Raw genomic sequence first — 13772 nt, forward strand, 5'->3', positions numbered from 1 at the left:
TGTTGTAGCCTACTTTATTATGGAAGAATATTAGACTCAAAAGTTTTGAACTTGAAACTGTAGAAATTATTTGTAACTGTAAAAATGATCTGTACAAGTAATTGTCAATATCACAAATATGCGCTACACTTACAAATCTATTCTACGGGTACGGATTGGTTTTACAGCTACATCATCCTACAGTTAAAAATATTTTACAATTACAAATATATTCTACAATTACACATCAATATTCTACGCACAAAAAGCTGCTCTACAGTTACAAATCTTTTCTACAGGTGTACAGACTTTTGCACCACCTTAGGGATGAGAAGTGTCTCGTATGTATTGTGTGTGTGTGTAACAGGATTTGTAACTGTAAAAATGATTTGTGATTTAACAAAAAAATAGCACGAACAATTTTAAGTATTACTCATATGTCGTTCACTTACAAATATATTCCCACAGGTATAAAATATTCCACAGTTGCTGTCTTTCAATTACGAAACTATTCTGCCATTACAAATCTCTGCTGCTCGCACAAGTATTTTCTACAAGTATAGAGTGGTGAAGTCCCGCCCCTTCCGTTTGCCTCCATGGGACCTATCTTTCAAAAAAATTTGAACGGCAGTCTATGGCGAAAAATAAATTATTTTCTGGTCCCGGTTGACTTGTGCCTTGAATTACCCATATGATGTTTGTCAATTTTAAAGACAATTTTCATGTAAAAGACATTTGCAGTTTGTTTTGTAACTATTGAATTTAACGACTACAAACCCATCAAGTAGCGCTAGTGACATTAGCTCATTCACAGCCACACTAGATTGTACAAACATACCAGCAACAGGTCTTAATTGGGCTTTCCTGCCGAAGAAAATACCACGAGTCAGAGGATTAAACACATCAGGTAAGTTGTATTATTGATCCATAGACTGTACATTACATACTGTTAAGTGACATAGCAGGCAGCAAGATGCAACCGTTAACTAGCATAACAGCTCTTATCGTTTCATTACGTTGGTGGCGTACATCGTTCGAGACGAGATGTAGTCCACTGAGTGGATTAGCACAAAACCAACATAACTTTTGAAGTCTATCGAACAACAGTACTTTCTTGACGTGAAAAATTATCATATGTGAAATTTGTGGCACAATTCAAACTGGACCAAAAAATAATTGTTATCTCTCCATTAACTCCCGTTCATAATTTTTTGAAAGATAGGTCCTATGGACCGGAAGTAGAAGGGGCGGGACTTCACCACTCTATACAAATCATTTTGAGACTGTTCTGGTGCTTCCTGTTGAATAGCCAATGGCGATCATCAGGTTTGGCTAGCCAACCATGAATCTCAGTTCACTAACCAATCACAGAGCAGGAGCAGCGCCGTCGTTGTCTGTGGGTGCAACCAGAGAATGTCTAATAAGGGGAGAACTGCCACTCTCGGAAAACTTCCGGTTTCTGAACTGGTTGCAGTTCCTTCTGTGGTTCCACATGAGGGCGCTCGTCCACGACCACGCTCGTCAAGTAATTTGAGTATTGCATTTGAAAGGGGAGGCAAAGAAAATACACTTGGTTGAGTATTATATTTTTTAAGTCACTTAATTGTTCTAAAAAGCCTTTCAAATGTGTCAATGACGTCATTCATTAGCACAATGCTAGCGTGTCTTGTGCAACAACGACCCAACCTGTAAGAAATCAAAAGGACATAAGTACTCGTTCATTCAACTTTTGACCTATAACCCATGTTGAAGTTATACAAACTACAATCAATTCTGAGATTTGTCAACGACAATCAGGTGAAAGAGACCAATTTAGCTGTCCAGCTCCATTGACTCCCATTCATTCTGCACTCATGGCGATCGCCCCCAGTGGAACTCTGGTGGAACTGCATCCAAAATTCGGTGCAATGGGACTTAATACGGAGTGGCAAGGCTCTCCATAGACGGGCTCTGGTGCAACCAAACCTGGAGTCTACGCTTGGAGCACGCTATTTTCCTGTATTCCTTGAGGTATGTTGGTAGCCTACACCACACAGACATGTTCTATGTCCACTATTCCTTGTTAATACAGCCAGTGTACCTGATATACGGGGCAACGAGGTGAGATCAATCAATGGCAACTAATGTGGGCAACAGACAAATAACTATTATATATAGCAAGCTACCGCTAGTTAGCCAAACCCCACTCAATCTCAATGTAGAATAGCAATGGTAGCTAAATTGTCAGTTTAAGCAGCATACAAGTGCGAACGGAAATGTAGTGTGTGGATGGAAATAAATAACAACACTCAACATACTTTTTGAAGACATTTTGTTTCAAGTTTGTAACAAATTCTGTCCAAAGTTTTAAGGAGTTGTCCAGTCGGTCATAAGGTAGGCTCAGCAAAGCGAGGCAGGCGGCTAGCATTATTATCAAGAGGTGTGCTAACCATTAGGCCTGTTATATGCGGGTCTACCTCCAGATTGTGAGGTGCTACTTAGGACTTGGCAGAACTATAGTAGGCAACAGAAACTCTTTACTGCAGAAAAAACGTAGTAGGTTTGATGCTCAACAGATTGCTTTGGAGTTAGTTATAAGTTAATAATAAGTATCCATTGATATGTGTGACAAAACATACCAACTGGTGTCAACATCAGCTAGGCTATGTTGGCATTTTCTGATGGTTCTTCATGACTGATCATAAGGTACAAAATAAATAATACAGAAATACAGTGCTGGGCATTGGTAGACAATCATATTAATCTGTCTATGTATCTATTTCTTCTGTCTAAGCAGTTTCTTATGGATCCCCAGTTGCTGCCTCCTTCTGAAGCACAGGTGGGTCATAAAATATATTTTACTGTCTATGAAAATAGGTCGCCCGATGTGAGTTTCAAAAAAAAGCATACCTTTTGAACTTGTTGACAGTATTCCTACCAAAAAACAACATCCTCGGATGTGTATGTTTTTTTATATTTTGTAAAAGGTAAAGAGAAATCACTACTATTCTATCTTAAAAAGTCAGTTTATTTTCAAGCGTTTTTTGTTGGTTCCTGTCAGTGATAGATCATTATCTATGATAAATTTATAGTTCTCTCTATACTGGCAGGTTATTAGAGAGGCTGAAAACCAGACTGGAACAGGCTCTTCAAAGGCAACCTCCTGGACCTGGACTATTTAAGTTCCTCTGTACCAGTGATATGAGCCTAGTTCACTGAGTACTCACACACCATTTCCAGAAGAGGTAAGCAAAGTCTGTTTGTTTTTTGTGCAAAATAAGTACAAACATTACCCCTGTTTTCAGAATACTTTCAGAAGGTGCCATTGAGTCCTGCTAAAATAAACTTCACTGACAGTTACATATTTTCCCCCTCAAACTATTAGATATCAGAATACAGTTGTTTTGTACTGTAAAAAATAGTATTAAGTGTTGATTTATATATATTTAAAACAAAGAGGAGGCGGCAGAGCCTCATGCTTATAATCATTAATTAATTATAAAATAAATCATGGACCTACACCAGTAATCCTCATTATTTTTTCTCACAAGAGACACATTGGCAGTGCAAAATCAAAAGGAGAGCCTCTTTTACGACAACATACTAAGTAAGTCACCTTTGCAAATGTGCATTTCTACATATAAATTGGACATCCCACAAAAAAATAAATAACACAGCCAATACATTTTCATTTAAGACCAGTCATCTAATACTGGGATGAGTGGAAGCTGGCATGCGTGTCCTTGACTTTCTTCATGCTGTAATTTTAGTAGCAGGTTTGACAATACCCCCTTTAGGAAGCACCATTAAGGCTTAATAACTTCCTTTCACCTTCATTATTGTATTTGGGTGAAGGGAGAAGTATAATTCAGATGTTTTTTGTTTTCACAGTGCAGGATTGTATGTTGATGAAGCACATTTGAAAAAAAATATTGACTGTTACCACATACAGTGGGTCCCATTCAGAAGTGGCCACTTCTTTCACGCTTTCTGTGATTCATGCAGCTGTGTGAAATGTATTACAACTTATCGCCACAAGGTGGCAGTTTAAGTCCACTGTAGCATTTGTAAACAGGGCAGCGGAGTGCATTCAAAGGCGTTGCAGTGGCAGTGAGATACTGTAAGCAGAACGAAACTGAAGATCACCTCGTTGGAGTCATACAGTAGACTAGGCTAAATCAGAGCTTGCTTTTGTTTTTATCAACCTGGGGCCAGAGATGATGGCCTTTGGCGAACAGTTTAGGCCTACTCAAAATGAGTAAAATCAAAAGCACTATACAGATGACATGAACAAGGTTATGATGTATGGATTCCCAAGTGTCCAAGCTTCCAAATGGTGTATAACATAACTATGCTACATAGCAATATGGGATTTAGAATGTTGGGGGAAGGAGGGTAGGTGTTCCAATGTGTTCTTCATAAGGTTAAAATATTGTTGTTATGATACGTTTAACAGGTCATAGGCAGACGGGAAAAGCAGGCCTTAAAAGAGGGCTACAGGATACTGGGGTGCTCCCAATGATAACAGAACGGCCAGAACTGGCTAGAGTTCTGTTCCCACGAGGTGCCTCATCTCTGATGGATCCTAAGGTATTAATGTTCAAGCTTGGCAATTTAAACATGGCAAGCATGACACATCCTCTCACATTCTTTTTGCAAAGGTAAATTTGTAAATGGAGGAAAACAACTGACAGAATAAAGTACATCATGACTATGGTACAGTGCACAATAGTATTCCAAACAGGGCGCACTGTTGTTGTTGCAGATGATTTTGAAAAGAGTGGTTTGACCAGATGAGGCGGAGGTTGGCGAAGATGAAATGGAAGACTCATGCTGTGTCACAGCCTACCTCAGACAATACGTTGTAAGCGGTATGACAAATATTTCCTAAGATCCCCCAGATTTTTGAAACCTGGCTGATCAGAGTGATTTGGATTTGATGAGAGATCTGTACTTGAACCACTCGCAGAAAGTATTTTTTCAAAAGTATCTTTTGTGATTGTGATGACTACATTTGCCATACACTGTATTCAGTAACATAGCTTACAGTGCCCTCCACATTTGTTAGCTCCCAGATGTATGAAATGTTATAACTTTGTTCAGTAAATCACAAATATTATTTTCTTGTGGTATTATAAGTATATAGTATAAGTATATATACTCTTTTGATCCCTTGAGGGAAATTTGGTCTATGCATGTATCCCAATCTTCAAATCCCACTTCAGCCGTGCCTACTGGTCGGGACTCAAACCGGCAACCCTCCGGTTACAAGTCCGAAGCGCTAACCAGGCTAGCATTGTATAACAAACGAACTACTACCAAAAGGATTTTCTGATATTGTCTTTTAATTCTTACAGGTTCTTTAGAGACATTGAAAGACCTGGTGGTCTTCTGGACGGGATGGTCTGTTGGCAGGGGCAATGCCAACTGTACTTTGAAACTCCCCCTAGGGACAAGAATGTATGACACCTTCAAAGAAGCTATGAATGCAGCGCTGAAATAAAGCCATTATGGTTTTGGCTTGATCTAGTGTTGTTTTCTGCAAGTTCAATGCCGTACAGTCAACAATTTCAGTGTTTCAGACGGTGACCAGAGTTCCAGTTGTTCAATGAATAAACTATGCAATGAGAAACTGTATGACGATTGCTATTTTTCCTAGTTGTATATTTAACTACATGTGTGCACCATATGCAGTAGCCAGAAAAGTTGTGATTTTGTTTCTCAGCTGCCACAAGGCACCTATCCCCAACTTGCTCTGAGAAACTGGCTCTGGTAAGAATTGATGTCTACTGTAAGTTGCTTTGGATAAAAACGTAAGCCTAATGAATACAACTATTTATTAAAGTTCACATATCCCAGCATTAGGGAATAATATTTAAAAATGCAATTTTAAATTTATCAGACAGGACAGGGGAGAAGTCTACAATAATGGTGTTCAAAGACTAGAATACAATAGACCTAAGAAACACATTTTAAAGAACAAATATAGGAGGGAAGGAGATGTATTTTCTATTCAGTGGTAGGCTACATGTTCTCCATGCTGATGTAGATAATGGTCCAGTGATCCAGTGGAGTGATCTTGAAGGCCCTTGATAAGAGATATTACATCAGTGTTTCTCAAACTTTTTCAGAACAAGGACCACTTAACCAATAAATAAAAAAACCTCATAGACCACCTAGCTATACAAAAAAAAAAGTAGGCCTACTCATTGCTTATTACCTTGCTTATTGTCAGAGGATTCATGATTTAAACTGGCGTATCTTACATAGGCAGTGTTACAGAACTGTTTGGATTTACATAAAAGTTGTTCAACATCGCAAACAAATCATCTATAGGCCTATTATATTTTAGTATGCCTGCTCGCGAACCACACTTTGATAAACACTGGCTTAGGCTACATGATTAGACAAAAACAACGATGCATATTTACATGCACACTGAGACACTATGTAGAAAGAGAGCATTCTGGAAAAGCATGATTGTATTTGTAGTAGCCTAGCTTATCTGCACAGGTACAGTTGGCAAATTATCAAAGTTAACAAAGCATCAGAAATGTAAAACGATGACTGTAATTAACATAGCTGAAGTCGCCCATTTGAAATGTAAATAAATTGATAACTTAACTACCTAGGAACAGCCAGATATACTGATAAGATAAACTGCCGATAGAGAGGGTAAACATTTTGTTAACGACTTGCCCCGTGTATCAGGTACACTGGCTGTATTAACTATCAATGTACCTCAAGGAATATAGGAAACTAGCATCGGAGCCCGTTCTTTTATTAGACATTCTCTGCTAGCATGCCCCAAGCGTAGACTCCAAGTTTGGTTGCACCCACACAACTAGCCACGACGACAGCGCTGCTCCTGCTCTGTGATTGGTTAGTGAACTGAGATTCATGGTTGGCTAACCAAACCTGAGGATCAAGCGCCAGAACAGTCTCAAAATGATTTGTATACTTGTAGAAAATACTTGTGCGAGCAGCAGAGATTTGTAATGGCAGAATAGTTTCGTAATTGAAAGACAGCAACTGTGGAATATTTCATACCTGTGGAATATATTTGTAAGTGAACGACATATGAGTAATGCTTAAAATTGTTCGTGTTATTTTTTTGTTAAATCACAAATAATTTTTACAGTTACAATCCTGTTACACACACACACAATACATATGAGACACTTCTCATCCCTAAGGTGGTGCAAAAGTCTGTACACCTGTAGAAAAGATTTGTAACTGTAGAGCAGCTTTTTGTGCGTAGAATATTGATGTGTAATTGTAGAATATATTTGTAATTGTAAAATATTTTTAACTGTAGGATGATTTGTAGCTGTAAAACCGATCCGTACCCGTAGAATAGATTTGTAACTGTAGGGCATTTGTGATATTGACAATTACTTGTACAGATCATTTTTACAGTTAATATAATTTCTACAGTTTCAAAACGTGATACACACGTACAAAACTTTTGAGTCTAATATTCTTCCATACTTTATAGGCTACTTTTTAGGTAACCAATACACAAACAAAACCGGGAAATGGACAAATATTATTAAGGCTTTGAGTGTTTCCGTGTGTGCACGGGGGTCTCTGTAGATCGGTGTGCATAGCATTCAGTCCTGCAGGCGCCCCTGTGACCAAGCATGCACCCTTAAAATAGCATCTGAATTTGCATGTTTTCTGAAATGGCAAAATATCACCAGGGAACGTTTGCGCCGGAACACGCCTCCTATTTTCGCTGAACCGCCCCAGTGAGCGCAATTGTGTTTCCTCCATTTCCTGTAATGGCAGCAGTCAAACGTAGAATAATCTGAAAAAGTAGTCTACAAGATAAGATTAACTACAACTACAAGATAAGATAAACTAAAGGCTCTCTTATACAGGTATGTTTTCAGGTCTTTTTTAAAGATATTCACTGAACTCACCTGTTTGATGTATAGAGGCAGGGTGTTCCATAGCTTTGGGGCATAATGGATAAAAGCATCTTCTCCATTTTGCTTGTGGAGCACTTTGGGTGCAAGATTAGCATTAGAGGATCTAAATTTCATTTGTGGTTGATAAGATATAAAAAGCTCAGAGATATATGAAGGTGCTATGCCATTCAGAGCTTTGTAAGTAATTAACATAACCTTAAAATCAATTCTAACAGGGAGCCAGTGCAGTTCAGCTAACACAGGGGCAATGTGTTCTCTCTTCTTGGTCTTAGTTAAAAGTCTAGCAGCAGATAATATATGGTTCATAGTAAATATCCAGATTTATTCTGTTTTTCTTATAATATATTCTGTAAACTGCATATATCTATATTATTCTTACTACTCTTATAATGTTACTGCTACTATAGGCTACTGCACATACTGTACACATTGTTCATACTACATAGCCATATTTATAGTCTGCTCTTATAAGGTTACTGCTAATACACTGCACATATTTATATTCACAGTGCATGAAAATGCACTGTACTGTTCTTCCTAGGCAACTTATTACAGTGCATGAAAATGCACTGTACTGTTCTTCCTAGGCTTCTTCTTATTAAAAGCTTACCACTTTTTCCGTACGCAATTTCTCTTTAGTTTAACTTAGAAACTTCGTTCAAACTTTGTAACGTAGGTCTTCAAACGGACCAGGTTGCTATGTCTTTTCAACTTTGTAACTTTTATACTTTTTAAACTATTAATTAAAAACTTTTTTTAAAATCCCCATAGACTTAACATTGTGATTGTGACATCACAATACGACTATTAAGCAATTAGAATCCTATGCCAGGTGTTCAGGCCACCTGCAGTCTCAGGCTTTAAGCATACAATCTGGGTCTCTTAAGACTACACATCTCTTCAACTGTTTCCTCTGCCCAAAACTGTTTCAAAATAAAAGTCCTCACTACAATAATTCACTGTTAAACAATTTAACCCATTAAACTACTGAACTTTTTACATTCAACTTTTAAACGGTCTACTTTTAAACTATCATTAACCCTCTATACCCCAGTGGAATTCTACAACAATGCCCCAGATTCCTGGGAATTCTAAGAGAAAATGGCAATTTGAGAAACATTTAAAATAACCAAGAATAACTAAAAATCTAATGAAAAGTGTCAATTGTAAGTTTCTTTCAGTTTAAAGATTAGAAATGGCTCTTTCAAATGATATATAATCCATTAAGAATTATATATTCATGTTTCCCATAGACGGCCATAGGCCTACTCACTTACAGTCTCAAAGTCTTTCACTAACAAAAAGTTATAAATATGGTTCACATTTTTCTGTATTAGAAGCTGGGAAACAAGATACTATGAGTACTGATTTCATCGAAATAGACTGGCATATATTGCACTTATTTGGGATTTAGCTGGACAGTGAGCCTTTACAGCTAAAAAATGATGAGGATATGAAGCATAGCGCATGAAATCGTGACTCATTTGATAAGCATGTCATCAAGAACAGGGACTGTTAAACATGACATGGATTTACGTTTTGTTTTATATGCACATCATGTTATATAATTTATCTAAACTTGATCAGTTGATGATAATGAACCTGTTCACTCGTTCACTAACCTTCAACCTATCCTGTGCTAAAATTACGAGTCTCAGACTAACGTTACATCAGTGAGCAAATTAGCAGGCTTTTTTGTAATCACAAAGATGACGAGACATTGGCCTACTTGTATACAAATACATTTTCCTGACATCCATAAGCAGAAAACACAACGGTGGTTCCCGCTTTGGTTATTAGTCAGTAAGTGACTAATAACCAAAGTTTATTAGTCACTAGTAAGTGGGATAATGATAATGTTAGCTTTACTGTACAGTGGGCATAGCTTTCAAATGGCCACTTCAGTCGCGCATTACGAGGCTGTAGATAAATTAATGTGCCCTACTTTTTGACTGCAATGTAATCAATTGACTGCTTGACATGTCATTTTTATTTTTCTGTACAATAAACAAATACATCTACTTTATGCCGCAGAATTACATTCATATGTGGAACTTACATAGGCCTAGTCCAATGCATCGTTACACTACGTTAGTGTTTCCCAAAACCATAGTAGCAACGAACGTTCGCAACCACTATCGTAAAGTTGTGTAGTTACAACTACACCTCTCAACCTGTGGTAGAATGCTAGTAGAAGCATAGTTCCAGGGATCTTCATGTCAAAGTCGTCACTGACGCCAGTTATTTGTTTGCAAATTAATAATTATAAATATATTTAGGTTTCTAATTGATATTTACACTTCTAACCACCATATATCCATATTTTAAAATGCCCAAGGCAGAAAATACATAAATTAAAAGTAAATTTGCAGCCATGTGCGCGTAAGTAAAAGTCACACTGCAGATAATAATAAGGTGGTGCACTTTTTTGACGAGTCAGCTGAGAATATGTAGCCTTTGATTTTCATGGAGTTTACGCAAACCAAGCCAAGAAGGCGGATTCTGATTTTGATAATATGATCTGCACAAAAGATAAACTTAGGTAAACAACGATGTCAATATTGTTGTCAAAATCAGTCAGATTCTAACTCTTGGACAGGGGACTGGTAACTGCTGTGCAACGGTGGCTGTCATCTGCCGGCTTTAACGCAATGCGCCACAGAAGTATGTGCAGGTGCCCGTTCACGTGCTACTAAACGTCATTAACCACCTTAGACCAGACTACTGAAGTTTGGAAACTATCATGGTCTAAACTTACAGTACTATGTAAGTACAACAGTTTTGGGAAACAGTCGTAACTTACATGTTGGTTAGTTGAACGATGCATCCTGTTAGTAAAAAGCTAACCTCCGTAGTTGTACGGGAAACGCACCCCATGTAGGCCATTAGCAATCTGTTTATTGTATTTTATGAAGCCTACACAGTAGATCACATGCCACATTCTCACTTTCAATAGACAGATGCAATAGCCATTGGTCAAGTATTGAGTATAAAACAATTAAGATAGTACCCTATACAAAAGTACTTCATACTATCATAAAAATTTGTTAAAGCGAATAGCATTTTGCAACTTGACAAAACAAAACAGGAGAAAACTTGTACATCCATTGGCCCGTGGGAGATCACATGCCAGTTGCCTCTCCCTTCAGTGCTATGACTTCGTTTGGCTGTGAGCTTGTTTAGCCAAAAAAACTCTATTGCCGATATCAATCGTCTTTGTTCATGGGTTTGGCCTGACAGCAGAGGCTTAGACAACTATGACCCACGTTTTGGTTTAAGTAATTTGCCCTACTTATTGACTGCAAGTCAATTGACTGCTTGACAGGTTATTTTTATTTTCTGTACAATAAACAAATACATCTGCTTTATGCATAAAGAATTACGCACTTGGCCAGCCTATAGAAGCGGGCACATTTTGGACAGAATAGAGAATTTACGCCACGCAAGAATCTGTAGGCTATTTGTGGCTGGTTACCAGCAAACAATGTTTAATGCATTAACTCAAGGCGATCCAACTTTTTCTAAACAATACAAACAGAAAGGATGCAGCAGGCAGCAAATATAGAAGAGTAATTTGCAGTGGAAGAACAAAATGCTGAATGAAGCCCAAAGATATGAAGGCATATCTGGCAAGTTGTTATTTTTGAAGGCGTAAATGGTTGGGCTATAGGCCTAGTTTGCAAGAAGGAGACATAAAGCGTGAGCATGCCACACTATCCACAGCTGTGGTGGCGGGGTAGGAGGATTACTGTTAGCGCCCAGGATTTATATAAAATTCTTCAACAGAAGGCCTGCCTCGAATGCAGGCTTAAAAAAAGGCCTGTGGTGTGGTTTGCGCAGCCTACAGTAAAGTAGGTCAGTGAGTTAGGAGTCCTCTAGACTTCTTTTTAAGCTGTCTCAGAGGTGGAAAGTTGCGTTAGTTGGGGGCAGGGCCGGATTAACAATTCATAGACCCTTGGGAACAAATGTCTGAAGGCCCCCCCTGCCCCCCAGCCAACGTGAATCGGGTGGTCAGTTAATAGGCCTATCTGTGAGGCCAAGCCTCACCAAGTAGCCCGTTTGTTTACAACTAACATTACATTTAATTAAACTGCTTATAGGCTATGCCGAAATAGTTTCAACATTTTGAATATCAGTGTCGGGTGAATTAGGAAATGCCTTATGGCTGAAAGCTGCTTGGGATCCCCCCTGTCAAGCAATAACCATACAAAAAGTTAAATACAGATGACATGATGCGGCGTCACTGACATAATGCATAAAATAATATAGCCTAGATATTCCAATATATTCGAATACATGTGTTTATTTTAGAGGGGATATTGAGCGTCATTTTTTGAGCAATTTTGACAGCCCTAGTCCACTGTAGGCTACCAATCGTCTATTAACACCTTCCACCTAACCCCCGATGAGTGGGGTGTGCATAATATAATGCGTGTGAAATAGCACCATTGAGTAGCCTATGCGAAATAGCCTTAAAATCGTTCGGTGTTGTGTGCCTTCTGGTTTCTCCACCTACTGGTTTCCTTCTTGGCGTGCATGCTGCAGCAGTTGTCAGACATTCACAAACAAGTTGTTTTAGGCGGTTTGAAGTAAACTTTTTCATATGCCATGGCTTCGGCTACATTACAGCCCTTTCGGACAAAAGACATGTAAAAAATATATGTTTTGAAAACCAGCATTAAACTGGATTGATCCGCCAAAAGCAACACACGCGAGACTCTCTCCATCCTGATTCCCTACTCTTTGAGCCAACTAATATGTTAAGCGAATCAATTAACTATTGTAGGCTACTATTAATTAATAACGTAGGCAACACCCAGGTAACATGTTGTCCAGGCTATCTGAAACAAGGGGTTGCCTCTCATCTACAACAACTGGTTACCTTGGGCTGCTACAGTCGTCAGTGCACTGTGCACAGTAGGCCTATGCTACTCTTTGTGGTTAGTCAACTAAAAATAAAAGATGTATTTGGTGATGACATTATTGTAGGCCTAGTAGACCTAAATTCTGAGAAATTAAATAATGCAGCGATCTACATAGGCACAGTGTTGCGGTCTTCACCTGGTCACCCATGTTATGAGTCATAAACAAAATATTTTAATGATATTCGGGTCATTTGCGGGTGGGTCAGTTAAAATTAATTAAATATATATTTTCTACAAATAGGCCTAGTTAAAATATCACAAGAAGGCTAGCATCAATACAGTAAAGCATCAATACAGTAAAGTCAACAGTAAAGAAGCTGAAGACGCGAGGTTAAAATAATAAAGACACCCCTTCAGGAAGCGATATAGGCTATGGGAAAATATTGGGAAAAGTTCTTAAAGAAGATGACTGTAGTACAAGTTATGGTCTATGTATGCCTACCTACTTCTTGCGAAGCCATTTAAAAGTTTGACAGCCAAAGCAGGGCAGCCTGCAGGAATAAATGTTATGGCACAGACTACACAGCCATATCCTACCCGGTATGTATAGGTTATGCATGCATAAAGTTACCTTAGTTTGTTGTGTTTGTGACTTTAAACAGTGCATGTGCTTTAGTAAATGTGCTTTGTGCTTCATTCAGCATTATAAACCAGTTCTTACGCTAACGTTTTGACCAGCAATGTATCTCTCTTGCCTATACCTTGCCTCACCATTTCTGTTTTCAAAAGAAAGATGTATGTCCAGTCCATGGCCTTCAAATCTTATCCTAGTGTTCTAATCCTTGGTGGTTGCGTGCGTGCTTGCGCTCTTATTCTCATTCTTTCTCCTGCGCAAACATTATGTCCTGCATGCCTACTGCGTGTAGTTCTACTGCATAAAGTTTCGGAAATAAATTATTTTGTTTTACAGAAATGGACTACTGTCACACTGCATGCAGGCTATAACCAAAAGCAC

The 13772-nt window shown here is 38.4% G+C and overlaps 1 protein-coding gene and 1 long non-coding RNA gene across 7 annotated transcripts in view; one reads left to right on the top strand and one right to left on the bottom strand.

Moving 5' to 3' along the window:
- The window catches only part of dmd (dystrophin), a 493723-nt gene that overhangs the window by 300072 nt on the left and 179879 nt on the right, over window positions 1-13772 (bottom strand). The gene's annotated exons all lie outside the window — the stretch shown is intronic.
- On the top strand, window positions 1960-3122 carry LOC125310625. The gene is made up of 3 exons (XR_007196327.1): window positions 1960-1989; window positions 2756-2797; window positions 3069-3122. It is a non-coding gene; the product is annotated as an uncharacterized LOC125310625 (long non-coding RNA).

Source organism: Alosa alosa, chromosome 17, assembly GCF_017589495.1.
Source record: "Alosa alosa isolate M-15738 ecotype Scorff River chromosome 17, AALO_Geno_1.1, whole genome shotgun sequence".
Lineage (NCBI taxonomy): Eukaryota > Metazoa > Chordata > Actinopteri > Clupeiformes > Clupeidae > Alosa > Alosa alosa.